Source organism: Macrobrachium nipponense, chromosome 1 (genome assembly GCF_015104395.2).
Source record: "Macrobrachium nipponense isolate FS-2020 chromosome 1, ASM1510439v2, whole genome shotgun sequence".
NCBI classification, from domain to species: Eukaryota; Metazoa; Arthropoda; class Malacostraca; order Decapoda; family Palaemonidae; genus Macrobrachium; species Macrobrachium nipponense.
In genome coordinates, this window is record NC_087200.1 from 20,688,824 (window position 1) to 20,712,068 (window position 23,245).

A 23,245-nucleotide genomic window follows, 5' to 3' on the forward strand; every position below is an offset into this window, starting at 1 on the left:
ATATTTCTGCACATTGTTTTTTTTATAAAAAAGCAACGTAATGTTTTAGGAGTAACACTATATTAGACTATTTTTTTTTTTTTTTTTATAGTAGCCACGTAGTGAGAGAGAGGGACAGAGAGAGAGAGAGAGAGAGAGAGAGAGAGAGAGAGAGAGAGAGAGAGAGAGAGGATAACTAATGGAAAAAGAATGACATTTTTGTAGAACTGCTTTCCTTGGGAGGTAATTCCCAAACCGACATTTTTCTCCTCAAATGAATGATACATCCGGGACTTGCTCTTTACACCTCACCTTATCTAATAGATTCTGCTCCTGTAGCCATTCCGCATCACGTGAAAAAAGTTACTTATAAATTATAAATTTACTTATGAATTTCATGTGTATCTCTTGATGTATCAGGCTCTTGAACACTATTGATTCATACTTTATTCATCACTGATTGAATTCGTGATAGGCAGCGAAATGAAATATGATTTTTATATACTACACATTCTTGGCCTTGTAAATGATGTATTATCGAGAGTATCTGGCACCCACTAACTTCCTCAAAAACATTGTTATTCCCAATGGAAGGATGTGTGACCTCTTGTAGTCGGAATAGGCAACTGAATGCGATATATCTTTAGCTTTCCAGTTATCACAGAACACAGTTGATTTCCAGCTAGAGTTGCATCATTGAAAACTATATTTTTGTAGTATAAGAATGTCTGGCGTTGTATAAATGTCAGTAAATCTCTTGTGTTTTGTTAGGGAAAATATCACTCCATTGATCTCTCTGAAGACAGAACATGTTATTAAATGCTTACGATAATACTGACATTTTTTCGCAAGCAGAACACAAGAGATTAATTGACATTTATACAGCCCCAGACATCATTGTATAAAAAATACCGTTTTCAATGATGCAACGTCAGTTGGAAATCAATTGTGATAACTCCAAAGCTGAAAATATATCGCATTCAGCACCCTTGTCAGACTACAGGAGGTCACACATACTTTTTATGAGAGTAATAATTTTTTAAAATATGATGAAGGGAGTGGATGCCAGATGCTGTCGGTAATACATCATTTACAAGGCCAATAAAATAGCACATAGAAATCATATTTCACTGCCTATCACGAATTCAATCATTCATAGGTAACGTTTTCCGTGCGATACCGAAATAACTACAGGAACAGATCCTTGTCTTCCGTAGAAACTACAAAATCTTCTGCAAACACCCCACTGCCTTCATTGCTTCACCTTCATCTGTTCTCCCCTGCCTCTGTCAGTGGGTTAACAGGTATGTGTGTGTGGAGTGAGAGAGAGAGAGAGAGAGAGAGAGAGAGAGAGAGAGAGAGAGAGAGAGAGAGAACATTCACCTAAGCAAATAACACCTGGTAGGTCTATTCGATCTTTCCAATTCAAAATTAAAATAAAAATGTTATGTGAAATTCATCTTCTCCAGAAATTTTCCTCCTGAATTAAAGTCCAAAGTGAAACTTGAAGAATCTTCGTGATCAATCATCCCCCTACTTCGCCCTGGGTTGAAGTTGGTCCTCATCTCTCTCTTGAGTCCCATTTCGCTGGGTCCTCATCCATCAGCTTATCTGTCAATCGGATATTTTATAGATGATGGGTTTCTAATAACAATCTACTTGGCCTCGCATCCATCGTGAAAGTTGATTGAAACTGCCCAGTTATATCTTTTTCTGACTGATCTAGTTCCTCGTTGGACGAGTGGGTTGTGTGCTCGTCTACCGGTTCGATAGTCCTCAGTTCGATTCCCCGCTCTGCCAACGTAGAACCAGAGGAATTTGTTATCGGTGATTAGAAATTCATTTCTCGATATAATGTGGTTCGGATCCCACAGTAAGCTGTAGTTCCCGTTGCTAGGTAGCCACGTAAAAATGACTTAATCCTTCGGGCCAGCCCTAGGAGAGCTGTTAATCAGCTCAGTGGTCTGGTTAAACCGAGATATACTTAACTTTCTGTCTGATCTGAGAGGCTTCGGAGTTTTTCATTTTTCGAAGAGTTGAGGATTCTCTGTTAGTGTTCATTTTTCAGAGGCTTTGGAGTTCAGATCACTACTTTTGTTACTGTTTCTATATCAGGTTAGAAAGATTTCCAATTATTCTGGTAATCATTGATAATCGTGGTTTCATTCGTAGAATTCTCACCTTTTCAAAAAAACCATGATTTGCATATTAGGTCATATAAAGCTTTCGTAACTTGTCTTCATTGTCGTATAACAGCTGGCAGTGTGCAAAGATTTTTTCATGCCTACTCGTCTTTTTGAATGAAACTATATCTTCAGAAACAAATAAATCCTGTCATTTTATACTCTTCATATCTGTTTGCTCAGGTTATCTAAACATGCGCTCACACTGCAATAAAATGTCAGAAACACGTCGGCTACTTGTTGCACACACTTCACAGTTGTTGACTTGTTCAAACTATTTGTGAAATGTATGCGATATGTGGCCGATATGTTTTTATGATATATTTTACTGTAATGTGGACCTCTCCTAAGAATACAATAATTAAACCATATTATATATTTATTATATTGCAAAGAACATAAATATCTGTTTGATAGTGATAATTCTATCTTTCATCGTGCCAATATTGATATTGGCGAATATCCAGATAACGTAGCAGATTGCTAACTGACAGAAATTCATACGTAGAATATAAGCGTTTTCTATTTATGAGAGAGAAGAAGACTAAGTTTTAAATAAACAACACTCTTGTATTCAAGGAAATTTGATTTGAAAGCTCTGCCAGGATCACCATTGCACTCCGGGTTTCTTTTATAATCATATCTTTAATAGAAGTACTCCTTTTGTGGTGCAAGCATTTTCATAAGAACTGGAAAATTGAGTCAGGGCCAATTAATGACAAAAAAAACTTTTGTACGTGTGTGTGTGTGTGTGTGTGTGTCAATATTTGTGTCTTAAATTTTTGTGTTATTATCGCTACTAGTACTTTTCTCCTCTGATGTAGTTCAGTCAGTTTCATTTAACTTTGTTTTAAAACTCGGCAGTGCTTTCTCACTGTATCTCCTGACGAAGGAAGCGAGTGTCCCAGCCTTTCTGTTTTGGTTCCCACACTCTAAAGTACAGAAGAAAGAGCCCTTCGATTTATCTTCCCTTTCATCTATATTCTCCTCTGTCCCCTCTTTGCATCTGTTGTGCCATATTCCTAATCCCCACCCCCCAACCTCCTCCCCCAGTCCATAACTATACTTTGAAGAGGCGAGTTTGTCGCTTTGTTCATGGCTGGGCTTATATGTTTCCCTTTATTCCTAATCTTGTTTTCGTTCTTTCCTGAAAGGATAGATCTCTCTCTCTCTCTCTCTCTCTCTCTCTCTCTCTCTCTCTCTCTCTCTCTCTCTCTCTCTCTCCAACACAAAGCCATAATATCTCAGTGGGATTTGTTCCGTAAAGCCATCCCGTCATCAATCGTACCGACAATGATGAAAGAGATAAACCGGCGATGATTGTCGATGTTATCTCGAAGCCAACCCATGAAGCTGAATTAAGATAACCTCTGTTAAATTCACGGGAGATGATTTATAATCTCGGCGCAATGTAATTCCGGAATCGTGTCTCGTACAATGTACGTACATGAACGCATCCAATCTTTTACACTTTTACACTTTAACATCCGCTGTACACTAAGTAAAAGAATCACAACCGAATCTAAAGGAAAGTGGATGCTGTACTGAACGTACTAAATGGGGTTGGGCTGAACAGAGCGGATCCTGTATTTAAAAAGAAAAAAAAAACAGAACCTGGAATTATCATATTCTCTGAATAAACGTCATTAACATTCTAATTAAGCCGTCCTCCTCTGGCGTCATTGTGAAGAACAAAAACAGACCCCGTGCTATTGTTTCGGGACTTCATGTGAAAATAAAAAAAATCAGTTGATTAATTATATCAATCAATTAGCACTGAAAGCGGTTTCTATTGACTCGTCCGTCGGCGTTCTTCTTCAAACAGTTGGTGAAAACAGGACCGGGCAAAATTTCCCTTCAGTTGACGTCAATGAGATTTTATCCTGGGGGCTTTGTGGGGTTTATTTTAACTCCGTCTTTTTTCTTTTTTTTTCCAGCCTTCACAAAGGGGCTGTGGCGGGGAGGAGTTCGATGATTTGATGAAGGGGGAGAGATGATTGCTAATGGTGATGACGATCATACTCATCTGATCGTTAGTCGTGCGATGAACGTTCATATCCGCATAGATAATGCTGAAACGATAATGATTGCTGGTTACATCACAGCAATGGTGCAAACAAAAAGATCTAGTATTTCTCAATCTGATAAGTAGGAAATTGCAAGCTGATTCATGTAACTTCTATGTCTGTAAAAAGGAGTAATAAATTACCTTTTATAAAGTGACTCACAACAGTATAGAGTGTGATTTGTACATATTCACTCTAAACTTTAAACGGATCCCCTGGCCGTAGGTATCATGCTGGTCTCAATTGAGCCTAAGTCGTAAAGTGTACTATTGGTTCCCTCATACCAGTGATATTCAAACGAATGTTTAATAGGTAAACAATGACAAGCCATGAATGTCTATTTCAGATTCCATTGCAGAATATCCATGCGAAATCAAAAGTTTGTCGGAGGACTGACTCCCTGTTAATGAGTCTTCTGTGTAGGCGTATGAAACGGCGGCTGCTGATGTATTGTTTAGCTGTACTACAGGGCGAATGTCGGAGAGACCGTTTTCCTCTCTCTGTAGCCACCCTTTGCTAGGGAAAACGGCTTAATGCCGGAGAAAAGAATATACATACATTTAGAAATACATGAATAAATACACGATGGTAAGGTAAGCTTAAGTAAAAAGATGCATAAAATATTTAGAGCTGGCTTTTCCATTTAGGAAGTCTTGGGTTGATAAACAAAATGACATTAAAGGACCTTACTATTTGAGAAAGACGAATGCTCGTAAGATGTAGGTAGCTGACACAATGTATGTTGGGTTCGACGCGCTGCTGCCGAAGCCCCTGTGTGTTTAGTGGTGATCCTGTCAGGTTTCCACACTGCGTTAATTCTAGATTAGCCAGTGAAGAGAACAACCTAGCAATGACATTCTTTTATCTCTGATACCAGTAACCTTTGAGTTACCCCCGTAGGGGGGCTAGTGCCTTCAATACATATCATGCAGTGTACTGTAGGCAGTACATAAGGTTCTTTGAAGCGCCCCTTCGGCCCCTAACTGCAACCCTTTTCATTTCGTTTACTCTACCTCCATTCATATTCTCATTCTTCCACCTGACGTTCCCAAACAAACAATTGTTTCACAGTGCAACTGCGAGGTTACCCCCCTGTTCCACCTTTCAAACCTTTTCACTCTCAATTTTCCCTTCAACGCTGAATGACCTCATAGGTGCCAGCGCTTGGCCTTTGGGCTAAATTCATATTACATTCTATTCCCCTTTGAAAATTTATATAACATTTTATTCCCTTTGAAAATTTATATTACATTTTACTCCCTTCGAAAATTTATATTGCATTTTATTCCCTTTGAAAATTTATATTACATTCCATTCGCCTTTGAGCTTATGAACATGACTAAACTCAGATTTGCCGAATAAATAAGCACATGTAATCATATGGGAAGCTTGTGCTCAACTGGCGCAAGAAACACACGCCAGTAGACTACGCGTAGAAGCCAAAAATGATTTTCCGTCCCCTGGAAGCGCATTTGAATTAAGAGTTGTCAGCTCGCCATCGAGCAGACGACCTCTCTGAAGGGACAGGTAACAAAGTTGCCAATCAGATATGCAGATTTCTCCTGAGCCTAAAATTTGATTGGGTCGGTGAGGTGTCAATGATTGCAACCCATGACATTCGTACCTGTCAGTGTGACGTGGCCTTGAGGCTGATGTCAGCCACTGATATGAATTCTCTCTCTCTCTCTCTCTCTCTCTCTCTCTCTCTCTCTCTCTCTCTCTCTCTCTCTCTCTCTCTCTCTTATGAGGCATATTATTTGGAAAGTAGCTCAAACAAAAGAGCTGAAGCCATAAGCGCCTTAGGCATCTAACGCCATTATCGACAGCGTCCTCACAATACCAGAAGGTGAAAGAAAGTATGAATATATAGTTGGCCCTTTTTTTTCTGTCATCCTTGGGAAGGTTGAAATTAACTAATGGATTTATCTGTTAATTTCTGAATAATAATGACTTTCAACATTTGTGTTAGTTTGTGGATTTGCCTTTGAAACGTGTAATCTACGTGTCACAGATTTATGTCATTAATCAAATGCACAACACAGTTTTATGTAATGATGCAAATCACCTAAATGATTAACTGATTCGGCGTGTAATTACCTCTAGTTCCATTTAATCATAGCACTAATGTACTAGTGTATTTTTTATACTACTTGGGTTTATTTTTTTTACGCAATTTCTCTCGAAGTTAATGGTATTTGTTCGCGGATACTATCTTTTTATCAAGACGTTGAATCAGTCTGTGCTTCTTCGTTCTCCCTTCAGACGATCGTCTCTGGAATAAGGAAAAATGATCCGAGATTCTTTCCACTTACCTCTATTTGCAGTCCAGTCCTGAAGAATCCGCCGAGAGGTTGGGAAACGGAACCTTCGACTAGACACAGAATAAGGCGGAAATGGAGAGAATCTCTGTTGATTTTTCCTCATTCCTGGGACGTTTGCCAGAAGAGGAACCGACGAAGGAGAGCCTGATCCTAAGTCTTGATGAAAACATAAAATTTATTTAGAGTCGCTGTTCCACGTAATTATGCAGTAACTTTACGTAATTGGAATAAAACTTTCAATGAAGTTCATTTGTATTCTGTGTAATTATACCTCCGTGTAATTAATGACTGTCTTGTAAGTAATCATAACATTAACTGATGAATCACAACTCTTTCAATCAATTACAACCCTCTGACAATTCTGCAATCATGAACAACGCTTTGTGGTTACTTTGAACCTTGTTGCTACTCCTTGATGTATTATTTTTTTTATACAAAACCTTGCAAAACCATCCCGGCGTAAGAACGTTAAAGCTAAAGCCACGCTGTTCGTTAAGTACTATGATCACTGATGCAATCGTGCTACGAAACGGGAACATTTCTGTCTTTTGTTGATTAAAAAAAAAATTCTACGAAATCAGCCGTCTATTGTGGCCGTAATAAAGCTTTCTTCCGATGAATTAGCGGAATAAAAGCTTTCATAATCGAGAGAGAGAGAGAGAGAGAGAGAGAGAGAGAGAGAGAGAGAGAGAGAGAGAGAGAGAGGCATTCTGGATTTTCACCTAATTCATCTCTTGCTGGGGGAGGGGGTGTTCGCTTTGTTGGGTCTTAAAAGTATAGCCATCCATTACGGCCATAATGAAACATTGTTCCACTGCACTGATCTGACTTAATGGTGGTCTTTATTATTAAAGAGCTACAACACACACACACACACACACAGTAGCAAAGAACATCACCCCTGAGGCTGAAACCACAAGTGGTCTAAATCTTGCAAGGCTTCTCTCGGATTTTTCTCAAACAATATGAGATTATAATTACATAGTCTTAACTTTGTGGTCTCCAGTATCAAAGTCAATTCTCGAGTTCACGTAGCTAAAGTTGTCCTCATTACAAACTAACAGAGTCGAATTGGTGGGAGAAAGACTTAAACCACTTTTTGAATCACTGTTACCGTCAGATTATTGCAAGTGAGTAGTGATGTAGGGAACAAAGCACAATCTAAACTAGTACTGTAGTAGATTCACATCAACCGTGCATCCGATGTCTAGGTCCGTCCCTAACGACGCTCCTGATTGGCTGTTGGTAAGCCAATCACAGGGCTGGAAACTCTGTCTCTCTCGAGAGTTCACATAGGCAGGATGTGTATGTTCCACCTCTCCTGAGGTACTTTTGAAAGACGTATCCCTCTGGAGAGGTGGAACATACATCCTGCCTATGTGAACGCTCTGAGGGACAGAGATTTTCCAGCCCTGTGATTGGCTTATCAACAGCCAATCAGGAGCGTCGTAAGGGACTGGCTTCAACGTCAGATGCACGGTTGATGTGAATCTATCATAGTACTTAGTTTAAACCTTTTAATCTCCATTATAAGAATCCTTCTTATTGATTACATGCGAAGGGTATTTAATATTTGGTATGCGTGAAACCTGAGCGTTAAGCAAGCTAGCTACACACTCAATCTCTCTCTCTCTCTCTCTCTCTCTCTCTCTCGACTCGCAACCTCTCTCTCTGTCTCCATTCTAACAGGTCATCAAATGAGAGTCATGCATTACAAAAATATAATATTTTTTTAACAATGGAAAGATGATAATTCAAGTCTCACAGACTAACTAGCTCAGTTAAACCCCCAGTATTTAAATGTCTTAATCAGTAATTAGTCACACCAATTAGCTCTCCTCCATACGGGACTCTCTGTCCCCCCTCGCTAGGACACTTAGTCCCCTCCACTAGAATCGCCTGTTACAAAGACACGAGAACATACTCATAAGCACACACAATTGTAAAGGCAAAGTCAATAAAATGGAACATCTTACAAGATATCAAACAAGCCATCCCTTTGGCTAAAGTAAGGTAAGACTTACCCATCCCCAGCCCAGAATATCACACACAGAAGTAAATAAACTTTTGCAGAGCTATCCCAGCATTCTGCCTTTCTCCCACGGACCTCTCTGTAAGTCTTCCCATAGACTTGGCTAAAGATGCCATTATCAACGGAAGAGGCACACACGTACATATGAATGCACACTTCGTCAACGCCCCATGTAACTGGTTGCAACCAGTTTCCAAAGGCACTTGAACAAGACACTCATGACCTCTCGAACATTGACCCGCTTAAACAAACATCTTCGTATCACTCCATCCCAGAAATGATTTATCAGCTTTCTCAGGTCATTGCTTCGGCTCTGTCCTGCACAAAGTCACAGCACATCACATTGGCATATTAAACATATTATTAATTATAGCTCCTTTCCTCTGACATATATATATATATTAATTATATATATATATATATATAATATCTAATATTATATATATATATATATATATATTATATAAGATATCTATGCGATAGTGAAGCTGGGGCTCGAACGCTAACAATAAAGCCATGCAAATGCCTTTGGGATTCAACGTAGCACGAAAGTCCACGTGCTTGAGGATATCATAAAATTCCACGTTTTTCACTCGCCCCCTTACGTGGATTTATGAATATATATATATATATATATATATATATATATATATATATATATATATATATATATATTCATAAAATCCACGTAAGGGGGCGAGTGAAAAACGTGAATTTTATGATATCCTCAAGCACGTGGACTTTCGTGCTACGTTGAATCCCAAAGGCATTTGCATGGCTTTATTGTTAGCGTTTCGAGCCCCAGCTTCACTATCGCAGCTGTGAAAACATAGTACATACACATTGAAGTATTACAAATCCCGAACTAAAAATAATATATGAAAAACAATTACAACATGTTATATATAAAATACCATCCAAACGGAAGGAAAGAAGACGAGTGTCGCATAGAAACGTTAAAAGCCCCGGGTAAACTCATGCCAAGGGAAGACTGCTGTAGTACCTGTTTCGTGAACAGACTCAAGGATTGGCGGTTGTTGGTGGGTAGAAGCTCTTGACAGAATTTCAAGTTATATCCAATATTTACTTACTATATTTTTCGCATGTGGAATGTATATGGATTGTCAGTAATATAGAATGCTTGGTTGTATTAACGGACCATTTTCTGATTCTTAGTAATTCTCTCACTCTCTCTCTCTCTCTCTAGAGGAATACACAGAAAAACGCTCTAGATGTATACAATTAAAGCAAATACTAACAAATGGCAACCTTCAGCCTAATTGGTTCAACAGAGAAATTAAAAATGAAATAAGAGAAGGAGACAATGCACAAATCAGTGAACCTATACCCAACACCAGAAGAAGCAAGCAGGCACAAAGAACTCGGTAGAATGGTGGACAAATTAGTAAGAAATGCAAAGATATATAAGGAAAAGAGAGTGGCATCAGTTTGTAAGGAAAACCCAAAAGAATTCTTTGCGCATGTTGATAGTAGGAAACCAATGAAAAATAGCACAGGTCCCTTAAGGGACAATAGAGGAAACCTGGTGAACTCAGACTTGGAAAAAGCAGGGTTATTGAATAAGTTTTTTTACTAGTGTTTTCACAATTGAAGACTACCTGAATCCCTGAATCAGCTTTTAAATATGGAGGCGCAGAACTTTTGGACAAGATATTTACAGAAGAGGACATTAAAAAAGTAGACAAACTCAACAAGTTCATATCTCCTGGCCCAGATGGGATTCATCCACGTGAAATTGAAGAGTTAAAAGAGGAGATAGTTCCTCACCTACTATATATATATACTCTACAGAAAAAGTGCAGAACAACGAAGGGCATCAAAAGGATGAAAACTAGGTAGTGTGGCGCCAGTTTACAAAAAAGTTCCAAGAGAAAAGCCAGGGAATTATAGATCAACTAGTCTAACGTCTGTCGTTTGCAAGATTTTTGAGTCCATACTTGCAAATCAAATTGTGGATCACATTGATAGAAACAACTTGTTGTTAAACAGCCAACACGGTTTCGGATAAAACAGATCCTGCCTATCAAACCTCTTGGAGTTTTTTCATAACATGTTTGGTATGTACGACAGTAGTAGAGCAATAGATATACTCCACTTAGATTTCCAAAAGGCCTTTGACAAAGTTCCACGCAAGACACTAAAGACAAAAGTTACAGCTTAGGAATTGTAGGCTTAACTAGTAGGATAGCCAATTTTGCAGATGACACCAAACTAGATGTAAATGCAGCAGACCCAGATACAGTGGAAAGTTCAAGAAATTATCTAAGAAAAATAGGAGAATGGTCAAAAAGATCGCAAATGCCTTTTAACCTGGATAAATGTAAAGTTACAAATAGGAACGAACAACCCTCATGTCAACTACATGCTGCTTGGGAATTACAAAAATAGTGTAGAACCAGAAGAGGACCTTGGAGTCATTATTACCAAGGACTTAAAATCCACAAAACAATGCATTAAAGCTAAAAAGAAGGTACAGAAACTATTGGGATACATAAAGAGGCAATTCAAATATAGAAACAAGGAAACGGCGCTGCAGCTCTACACATCAATAGTTAGACCTCGTTTTGAATTTGCTGTACAGTTTTGGTCACCAACACAAAGAAAGGACATAAATAGATTAGAAGGGGTACAAACAAGAGCCACAAAGTTAATTCCATCCATCAGGTAAATAGGTTACCGAAGACGACTAGAGAACGTAAACAAGTATGGCTTAGAAACACGACGATTGCGAGGACAACTAATAGACATTCAAAATACTGAAAGGCATAAAACCTCTTCACATTAAACGAAAACCAGACAAGAAATAATGGATGGAAACTAGTACTGAAGCGATACAACACATCCCATTGTGGGAACTTCTTCATATACAAGATATGTTACACTTGGAATAAACTGCCAACAGAAGTTGTAAACAGCAACAGTGTGGAAGAGTTTAAAAGAAAGCTAGACAAAATCATTAGGTACTGTGAACGCACAGTAAAATCTGCTCCTACAGATAAGTGAGCACACGATGTCTCCTCGGATGGACTAAGTCTTTGAGACATCGTAATCCTTGTAACTCTCTCTCTCTCTCTCTCTCTCTCTCTATATATATATATATATATATATATAATATATATATGTGTGTGTGTGTGTGTGTGTGTGTGTGTGTGTGTGTGTGTGTGTGTGTATTTGTTGTATCTATTTACGTATTCTGTTGCTATCCTTCATCAGAATACTTTGCATAAAAATTATTAAGAAAGGAACATTTTTTTTTATTCAGCCTAAATTAGTACTACCACAATATTACCTTGTTGCAGTTTTTTTTATGATGTTCTGTTATCTGAATAATTACTGTCACGCTAATAGCAACCTTGACCTAAAAGAATTTTATACTGAGTAGTGTGTTACTGCTGAAAAGCATCTATTGTTCTATTGTAAATTATAACCTATACTTACGTTGATGAAAATATTTTATTTTATTCTTACTAGCTTAGTTCCAAACAAGGGGCTAAAAATAGTATTTGTCATGGATACATTTAATAGATAGGTCTTGTATCGTAGTGGGGATTCTCTGTACTGGTTAGCATTAGACTTGGTCATTTCATCGAGCCGCTGGAACCAATTGCTCTCTCTCTCTCTCTCTCTCTCTCTCTCTCTCTCTCTCTCTCTCTCTCTCTCTCTCTCGTTTTTTTAGAAGAAATATATAGTTAAGGCCAACTTTCATTAGAGGCTACAAAATCATTTGAAGACTACGAATCGTATCGTTGATTAAGACCAACTTTCATTAGAGCTTCCAAAATCATTTGAAGACTATGAATCGTATCGTTGATTAAGACCAACATTCATTACAGCCCCCAAAATCATTTGAAGACTACGAATCGTATCGTTGATTAAGACCAACTTTCATTAGAGCTTCCAAAATCATTTGAAGACTACGAATCGTATCGTTGATTAAGACCAACATTCATTACAGCCTCCAAAATCATTTGAAGACTACGAATCGTATCGTTGATTAAGACCAACTTTCATTAGAGCTTCCAAAATCATTTGAAGACTATGAATCGTATCGTTGATTAAGACCAACTTTCATTACAGCCCCCAAAATCATTTGAAGACTACGAATCGTATCGTTGATTAAGACCAACCTTCATTAGAGCTTCCAAATCATTTGAAGACTATGAATCGTATCATTTATTAAGACCAACTTTCATTACAGCCTCCAAAATCATTTGAAGACTATAAATCGTATCGTTGATTAAGACCAACTTTCATTACAGCCTCCAAAATAATTTGCAGACTACGAATCGTATCGTTGATTAAGACCAACTTTCATTACAGCCCCCAAAATCATTTGAAGACTATGAATCGTATCGTTGATTTTGAAACCTATGAATCATGTTGTTAAGAACAACTTTCATTAGAGCTTCCAAAATCATTTGAAACCTACAAATCACGTTGCTAATTAAAAGCAATTTTCACTAGAGCCTCCAAAATCATTTGAAGACTACGAATCATATTGGTAATAAAGATCAACTTTCATTAGAGCGTCCAAAATCATTTTGAGACTACGAATCATATTGTTGATTAAGAGCAACTTTCATTAGAGCCTCCAAAATCATTTGAAGACTACAATCATATTGGTAATAAAGACCAACTTTCATTAGAGCTTTCTAAATCATTTTGAGACTACAAATCGTATTGTTGATTAAGAGCGACTTTCATTAGAGCCTCCAAAATCATTTTAAGACTACAAATCGTATTGTTGATTAAGACCAACTTTCATTAGAGCCTCCAAAATCATTTGAAGACCGAATTGTATTGTTGATTAAGAGCAACTTTCATTAGAGCCTCCAAAATCATTTTAAGACCGAATCGTATTGTGAATTAAGACCAACTTTCATTAGAGCCTCCAAAATTATTTGAAGATGACGAATTGTATTGTTGATTAAGACCAACTTTCATTGGAGCTTCCAAAATTATATGAAGACTACAAATTGTATTGTTAATTAAGATCAACTTTCATTAGGGCCTACAAAATTATTTGAAGACTACGAATTGTTTCGTTGATTAAGACCAGCTTTCATTAGAGCCTCCAAAATCATTTGAAGACTATGAATCGTATTGTTAATTAAGAGCAGCTTTCATTAGTCTCCAAAATCATTTGGAAGACAAACGAAATTTGTATGTTAATTAAGACCAACGTTATTAGACCTCCAAAATCATTTGAAGACTATGAATCGTATTGTTAATTAAGAGCAGCTTTCATTAGTCTCCAAAATCATTTGAAGACAACGAATTGTATCGTTAATTAAGACCAACTTTCATTAGACCTTCCAAAATCATTTGAAGACTATGAATCGTATTGTTAATTAAGAGCAGCTTTCATTAGACCTTCCAAAATCATTTGAAGACTATGAATCGTATTGTTAATTAAGAGCAGCTTTCATTAGACCTTCCAAAATCATTTGAAGACTATGAATCGTATTGTTGATTAAGAGCAGCTTTCATTAGACCTTCCAAAATCATTTGAAGACTATGAATCGTATTGTTGATTAAGAGCAGCTTTCATTAGACCTTCCAAAATCATTTGAAGACTATGAATCATATTGTTGATTAAGAGCAGCTTTCATTAGACCTTCCAAAATCATTTGAAGACTTTGAATCGTATTGTTAATTAAGAGCAGCTTTCATTAGAGTCTCCAAAATTTTTTGAAGACAATGAATTGTATCGTTAATTAAGACCAACTTTCATTAGACCTTCCAAAATTATTTGAAGACTATGAATCGTATTGTTAATTAAGAGCAGCTTTCATTAGAACTTCCAAAATCATTTGAAGACTATGAATCGTATTGTTGATTAAGAGCAACTTTCATTAGAGCCTCCAAAACATTTGAAGACTATGAATCGTATTGTTGATTAAGAGCAACTTTCATTAGATCCTCCAAAATCATTGGAAGACTACGAATCATATCATTGATGAAGACCAACTTTCATTAGAGCCTCCAAAATCATTTGAAGACTATGAATCGTATTGTTGATTAAGAGCAACTTTCATTAGATCCTCCAAAATCATTGGAAGACTACGAATCATATCATTGATGAAGACCAACTTTCATTAGAGCCTCCAAAATCATTTGAAGACTATGAATCGTATTGTTGATTAAGAGCAACTTTCATTAGAGCCTCCAAAATCATTGGAAGACTACAAATCATATCATTGATGAAGACCAACTTTCATTAGAGCCTCCAAAATCATTTGAAGACTACAAATCGTATTGTTAATTAAGAGCAAATTTCATTAGACCTTCCAAAATCATTTGAAGACTACGAATTGTACTGTTAATTAAGACCAACTTTCATTGGAGCCTTCAAAATCATTTGAAGACTATGAATCTTATTGTTGATTAAGAGCAACTTTCATTAGAGCCTCCAAAATCATTTGAAGACTATAAATCGTATTGTTGATTAAGACCAACTTTCATTAGAGCCTCCAAAATCATTTGAAGACTACGAATCGTATTGCTGATTAAAACCAACTTTCATTAGAGCCTCCAAAATCATTTGAAGACTACGAATCATATTGTTAATTCGTATTGTTGATTAAGACCAACTTTCATTAGAGCCTCCAAAATCATTTGAAGACTATGAATCATATTGTTAATTACAAGCAACTTTCATTAGACCCTCCAAAATCATTTGAAGGCTATAAATTGTACTGTTGATTAAGAGCAACTTTCATTAGAGCCTCTAAAATCATTTGAAGACTAAGAATCATATTGTTGATTAAGAGCAACTTTCATTAGAGCCTCCAAAATCATTTGAAGACTACGAATCATACTGTTAATTCGTATTGTTCATTAAGACCAACTTTCATTAGAGCTTCTAAAATCATTTGAAGACTATGAATCATATTGTTAATTACAAGCAACTTTCATTAGACCCACCAAAATCATTTGAAGGCTATGAATTGTACTGTTGACTAAGAGCAACTTTATTAGAGCCTCCAAAATCATTTGAAGACTATGAATCATATTGTTAATTAAGACCAACTTTCATTAGAGCCTCCAAAATCATTTGAAGACTACGAATCATATTGTTAATTAAGACCAACTTTCATTAGAGCCTCCAAAATCATTTGAAGACTACGAATCATATTGTTAATTCGTGTTGTTGATTAAGACCCACTTTCATTAGAGCCTCCAAAATCATTTGAAGACTACGAATCGTATTGTTATTTAAGAACAACTTTCATTTGACCTTCCAAAATTATTTGAAGACTATGAATCGTATTGTAAATTAAGACCAACTTTTATTGGAGCCTTCAAAATCATTTGAAGATTACAAATCATGTTGTTGATTAAGAGCAACTTTCATTAGAGCCTCCAAAATCATTTGAAGACTATGAATCGTATTGTTAAGTAAGACCAACTTTCATTAGAGCCTCCAAAATCATTTGAAGACTATGAATCGTATTGTTAATTAAGACCAACTTTCATTAGACCTTCCAAAATCATTTTGAAGACTACGAATTGTACTGTTAATTAAGACCAACTTTCATTAGAGCCTCCAAAATCATTTGAAGACTACGAATCGTATTGTTAATGAAGAGCAACTTTCATTAGTCTCCAAAATCATTTGAAACCCACATATCATATTGTTAATTAAGACCAACTTTCATTATAACCTCCAAAATCATTTGAAGACTATGAATCGTATTGTCAATTAAGACCATCTTTCATTATAGCCTCCAAAATTATTTCAAGACTACGAATCGTATTGTCAATTAAGAGCAACTTTCATTAGAGCCTCCAAAATCATTTGAAGACTATGAATCTTATTGTCAATTAAGACCAACTTTCATTAGAGCCTCCAAAATTATATGAAGACTATGAATCATATTGTCAATTAAGACCAACTTTCATTATAGCCTCCAAAATCATTTGAAGACTATGAATCTTATTGTCCATTAAGACCAACATTCATTATAGCCTCCAAAATCATTTGAAGACTACAAATCGAATTGTTATTTAAGACCAACGTTCATTATAGCCTCCAAAATCATTTGAAGACTACGAATCGTATTGTTGCTTAAGACTAACTTTCATTAGAGCCTCCAAAATAATTTGAGGACTACGAATTGCATTGTTGCTTAGGAGCAACTTTCACCAGAGCCTCCGAAATCATTTGAAGACTACGAATCGCATTGTTGTTTAAGACCAACTTTCATTAGAACCTCCAAAATTATTTGAAGACTATGAATCGCATTGTTGTTTAAGACCAACTTTCATTAGAACCTCCAAAATCTTTTGAAGACTACGAATCGCATTGTTGCTTAGGAGCAACTTTCACCTGAGCCTCCAAAATTATTTGAAGACTACGAATCGTATTGTTGCTTAAGACCAACTTTCATTAGAGCCTTCAAAATCATTTGAAGACTACAAATCGTATTGTTAATTAAGACCAACTTTCATTAGAGCCTCCAAAATCATTTGAAGACTACGAATCACATTGTTGCTTAGGAGCAACTTTCACCAGAGCCTCCAAAATCATTTGAAGACTACGAATCCTATTGTTTTTTAAGACCAACTTTCATTAGAGCCTTCAAAATCATTTGAAGACTACAAATCGTATTGTTAATTAAGACCAACTTTCTTAGAAGCCTCCAAAACATTTGAAGGACTAAACGAAGCGCATTGTTTTCTTAGGAGCAACTTTCACCAGAGCCTCCCAAAATTATTTGAAGACTACGATTCGTATTGTTGCTTAAGAACCAACCTTTCCATTAGAAGCCTTCAAATTTCATTGTTTGAAGACTAACAAATTCGTTTATTGTTTAATTAGACGCAACTTTCATTAGCCAGCCTTCAAAATTCATTGAAGACTAAAAATCGTATTGTTAATTTAAGACCAACTTTAATTAAGAGCTCCAAAATCATTTGAGAACTACGAATCACATTGTTGCTTAGGAGCAACTGTTTCACCCAGGAGCCTCCCAAACTTCATTTTGAAGACTACGAATTCCGTATTGTTTCTTTTAAGACCAACTTTCAGTTAGAGCCTTCAAAATCATTTTGAAGACTACAAATTCGATTTTAATTAAGACCAACTTTCATTTAGAGCCTTCCCAAAATCATTTGAGACCTAACGAATTTCGCCAATGTTGCTTAGGAGCAACCTTTCACCAGAAAAGCCTCCCAAATATTTGAAGGGGACTACGAAATCGTATATTTGTTTGGCTTAAAGACCAACTTTTGCATTAGAGCCCATTCCAAAATCATTTTGAAAGACTCAAATCGTATTGTTAATTAAGACCAACTTCAGTAGCTTAGCCTTCAAAAATCATTTGAAGAACTTACAAGAAAGTTAATTGTTGCTTAAGACCAACTTTCATTAGAGCCTCCACCAAATCATTTGAAGAACTACGAATAGTATGTTAATAAGACCAACTTTCATTAGAGCCTCCAAAATCATTTGAAGACTATAATACATATAGTTAATTAAGACCAACTTGCATTAGAGCTTCAAAAATAATTTTAAATCGACGCTTCTTTGTCAATAAGTTTATATTAAAAAAACTTGAAATCACTTTGCTGGGTTCAGATGAAACCTTTTAACACTTCTCTGATTAGATTTCTCTTTGATCAAAGAAAATTAATTCGACGCGAATTTTCAGCTCCGTCGATTTTGTAAAGTGTTAATAAGAATATAATTAGATTTTACAGGAGGTATTCTGTGTTCTGATTGGTTTTCTTGGCGGAAGTATACAGTGTCTGAATTTTATTTTTATTGTTGTTGAACGTTGTTAAGATTGTTATTCCTGTTCTTCTTCTTCAAATATTTTTTTTCCAGAGGAAGTTAAAGACACTATTATTCTAGGTCGAACCTGAAGAGAAACAATAAGGGGGGGGGTGTAAGGGGGGAAGACTTAACAAACTGTTACCTAACTCCTAAGGAAGCGATGGCATCGTTTTTTTGAAGACCGGAGGTTATTGAACTTTGGGAAAACAGAAGCCTTACGAAAGCGCACCAACAACGCACCCTCTTGATTGCTGTAAGAGAATCCTCCATTTGTCGTGAAATGATCTCGGCTTGTCAGTTTTCTTTTCTCTTTCACCGGACGTACCGAAGCACAGGAATTCTGTGGATGATTGGAAAAAAAAGGCGTAATTTTTAACGAAACGGAAATAATCGACTTGTAGGGACTTGGGCGCGTTACTATGGTCCCCAGATGCGGTGATTTTCACTTCATATTTTTAATTACTTCCATTTTGGTCACTTTATTCATAGCTCAACTATATACTTTTATATTTTTAATTACTTCCATTTTGGTAATTTTATTCATAGCTCAACTATATATTTTTATATTTTTAATTACTTCCATTTTGGTCACTTTATTCATAGCTCAACTTCTATATATTTTTATATTTTTAATTACTTCCATTTTGGTAATTTTATTCATAGCTCAACTTTTATATATTTTTATGTTTTTAATTACTTCCATTTTGGTCACTTTATTTATAACTCGACTTCTATGTTTTTTTACATTTTTAATCACTTCCATTAGAGCACTCCACATAACTGCTTAACATAATATATTTTTCATTACTTCCCTTTTGGTCCCTCTCTTTATAATTGCTTAACTTCCATATGTTTCTCATTGGTCACTTTCTTTACAACTGCTAAACTTTTATATTTTTCATTACTCCCATTTGGTCACTTTCCTCATAATTGCTTGAATTTATATTGTAGCGAAGGCGTGAGTAAGAGGCAGCCTCTACAAACTTACTCGACAGCAAACAGATAGGTCAATAGCTCTTGCAAGCGCAAAAGTAGCACCTGACACGAGGTATACGTAAACAGAGGTCACCACACAATCATTTGTGTTGTTGACAGTTGAATATATACGTACTTTTAATTTAATATACAGGGCATGACTAAAGCTATATTACATATGGCTGATTTGCTGACATTGTAATACATTTGGTGATAATAATACATTTAACATGACAATAATATAAAAAAAGATTTGTGTATAAAAGATGCATGACAAATGCTGTGTTTCTTATGTCCGCACATTTTGTATGTTGAGATGTTGTGAGATTAGCAAGCCTTGTGAGATGACGGTGTGTGGGGTCCACGTGTGACCCTACAGGACTCCCCACCTTGTAGAGGCCTATGAGGGTAAGTTGGTTTCCAAGAGGTTTGCTAGCTTCAGGCAGTTGATGGAGATCCACATCTTCCTGCCGTCTACTGTCATCTGGTAGGTCTTGTGTCTTCTACAAAATGGTCCCAAGTAGGGTGGAGAGAGGATGTTTCTGAATGCATCTACCCATATGAATGCATGTTGCATTTTGCAGCTCGCTGGGGACCTATTTTTCCTGGTGTTGTGGTAGATTGTCTTGGCTGTCATTATCCATTCTACTGCTTCTTTGGTGTTGTATGGAGATGTTGGGCTCGTTTGATCTTGAAAGACATCTGGGAATGTTAGTGCTTGACCATATAGGACCTCTGCTGGAGGTATGTTGAACGCTTCATGTGGTATCGTTCTTATGCCTAGTAATACCCACGGTTACTTCTTTCTCCACCCCCTGCTTTGACATCTTGCAGTGAGTGGTGCTTTCAGCAACCAGTGTAGCCTTTCAATGATGCCTATCTTTGTTCCCAAACTGTCTCCGAGGGCATTCCACAAGGCAGATGTGAATTTGGCTTCCCTGTCACTCGTGATGATCTGCGGGTACCTGCTAATCCATCCGATGAGTGCTTTCACGCAGCTTTAAATTGTCTGTCGCATATTGTAATTGGTTGGGCCACCTGGTATTTCTGTTGGTGATGGTGAACAGGTATCTGTACCCCTCGGAGTGGGTAAAGGTCTCACTATGTCAATGTGAATGTGGGTGATTCGGCAGTGTGATGTGTGGAACTCTCCTACTCTGCTCTCTACAGGTCTTGTGATTTTTGACGTCTGATATGGAATGCATTCTCTTGTCCAGTTTTTTTTTTATCTTTTTTTTTCATTCCCCACCAGTTGTACCGTTCTACTATGATTTGGGCGGTTGACCGGCCAGATGTGTGGGACAGGTTGTGGCTGAATGTGAAGATTTTTTTCCCCGAGTCCTTCTGACAGGTAGGGATGAGAGTGTTTGGTACTCAATTCAAAGGCGATGGTAATCTTTTCACTGTTGATTGACAGGTCGCTTCCACGTGAGACCAGGGTTGTCCTGCCACAGTCACTGTAGGTCCACGTCATCTCTTTGTGTTTCTGCTATTTGTTGCTATTTGCTGTTTGTTGTCTCTGCTGTTGTGGTGACAGTGTAGTGGCAGTTTGTCTGCGTGTCTGTTAACGAGATAATGCCGAAGTTGTTTTCGATATCTGTTGTTTTGATACTACATCCAGTAGCAGGTTTTGTGCTGATAGGAAGTTTGCTCCTAACAGTGCTATCATGACATCTGCCATGATGGAGGTCCAACTGTAGACTTTCGTATGAATGACACGTTCATATCCTGCTCTCATACATCTTTAGTGGTGCTCCACTGACGGTGGATACATGAAGGTTGGTAGGTGTAGCGGGGTTGAATCATTCATGTGTGTTGGTTTACAAATGACCTGCATGCTCCAGTGTCGACAAGGAATTCTGTGTCTGATCTTTCGTCCATGATGAAAATACTTGGTTGGGTCGTGGGTGCATTCCTCATGCATCTTTTTTTTTAAAATAGGCAATCTTAATCATGCTTGCAACCCTTCCTCCCAGATCTCCAGTGGAAGTAGCACATTCCCTTTGGTGATTCATGTTTCTTCTGTCTGGTCTTACCTAAGATGGCTTGCTTGGGGAAGTTTCTTTTTTGGGATGGGGACAGCTGGTCCCTCTGAGTCACTATCAGATTCTGTGTTGGTTGACTGCTGGACCCGTTGCGGTGGTGCTGCTGCTGTTGGTGGCTGCGTGAGTTCTGCCGTTTGAATCCTTCAGTTGTCAAGGTGGAGGTATTGGGCATGGCCACCATTGTTTGGCGGGTTAGTTTTGTGAGGAGTACCTCTCCCACAAGGTCAAGGGATGACTCATTTTGGCCATCTGTGGCAGGTAATGTTACGAGCCACTGCAACTGTATGGAGAGGTGTGATGGCTGCTCATCTCCTGTGGCTGTCCCCACGTTGTTGAGGAATTTCTTTGCTCTTAAGGCGGGTGGTATGCTGACGGATGACTTCAGCTGGTCCTTAAGCAATTTATAGGTGACAGGGGTTTAAAGTTCTGCAAGCCAACCTGCGACGTCCTTGAAATTGCCATATGGCAGGAATTCGAGGAAGGCATCTGCTTTGCTTGCTGAGGAGGTAATTTTCTTTAATCAGAATATTGTTTCTGCCCGGACGAACCAAGCTTCTGGGTTGTGGGGCTTGATTTGAGATAGATGTATGGAGGTGGCAGCTATGGTCTCACTGGAGAGACTGACATTGTTGAGGTTGGCTGAGTTGGTCATCTCTATGGTCACCAATGTAGGGAAGGTGTGAGTATGCGGCAGCGTCCACAAACATACCAGACAACAAACAGACAGGTCAGTAAGTTTTGCGATCTGAAAAGTAGCACCTGATACCAGGCAAACGAAAACAGAATTATTTTGTTTGTTGACAAATGATTATATATATATATATAAATTGATATACAAGGCATAACTGAAGCTATGGTATAAATGGCTGAAATGCTGACAATGTATTGTGAACGTTGATAATAATACATTTAACATGACAGTAATATGAAAGAAGATGATGTGAGGAGAGTAAGGTGCCAGATGAGATGACAGTAATGGGAGTCCACGTGGGACCCTACAATACATTTTTCATTACTTCCATTTGGTCACTTTCTTCTTAGCTTCTGTAACTTTAGGTTGTTTCAGTTTTAGAACTGATACTTTGGCGTGATGTATTATGATCTACAAGTGCTTCAGTTGCCTTGCAATAAACATACATCAAAAGATAATCATTTTGTAGTTATTATTTCGGAAACTAAAGGGAGAAACGTTACGTAAGTTCACCAGTAGAATTAATTATTATTCAGTGGGGTAGGTCGGATATTTATAAATACAATTATTGTCCCGGTCTGCGAAATTGAGTGTGGGTTATGTATTTGCTTCTTTTCAGTTGGTTTGTCGGTGTGTATGTCTAATCAAAAACCTCGCGGACTGATGTGATATGCTCCGTTGAAGACTCTATTAAATTTTAAGTTGAATCCTTTTGGCCTTTAAAGTTTTAATGCTAACGCACTTTGCATGGAGATTTCAACCTACGGCATAAACCTGATATTTATGAGTACATTGGCAAAAATATATACCGCAAGCAAAGCAGGTTGTATGCAGTGTAATTAAGTGGCAAATTCAGTACCGCTGTTACCAAAGTAATTAACCTGCCACAGCAAGGAATGGACACCAAATAGACACTCGTCATGAATGCTGGACATCGTAAATCTTAGTTGTGGTTTGCTCAGTTAAACGAGAGGGGTATATCCTTTGCAGTAATGTAAAGTGATTCTCCTGTAGGATATTACGTAATTATATACTACGTAGAGGGGACGTAATTCCTTTCCAAATGAATATTTTATTTCTATATTGTTTTTGTCTAATTATTACAGTGGTATAGTCCATTTGAAATGGTATTTTATAGTACTTAGAAATAT

At 37.3% G+C, this 23,245-nt stretch overlaps 1 protein-coding gene across 1 annotated transcript in view; it reads left to right on the top strand.

The window, feature by feature from the left end:
- Positions 1-23,245, top strand: part of LOC135219155 (uncharacterized) — a 282,095-nt gene that overhangs the window by 183,949 nt on the left and 74,901 nt on the right. The gene's annotated exons all lie outside the window — the stretch shown is intronic.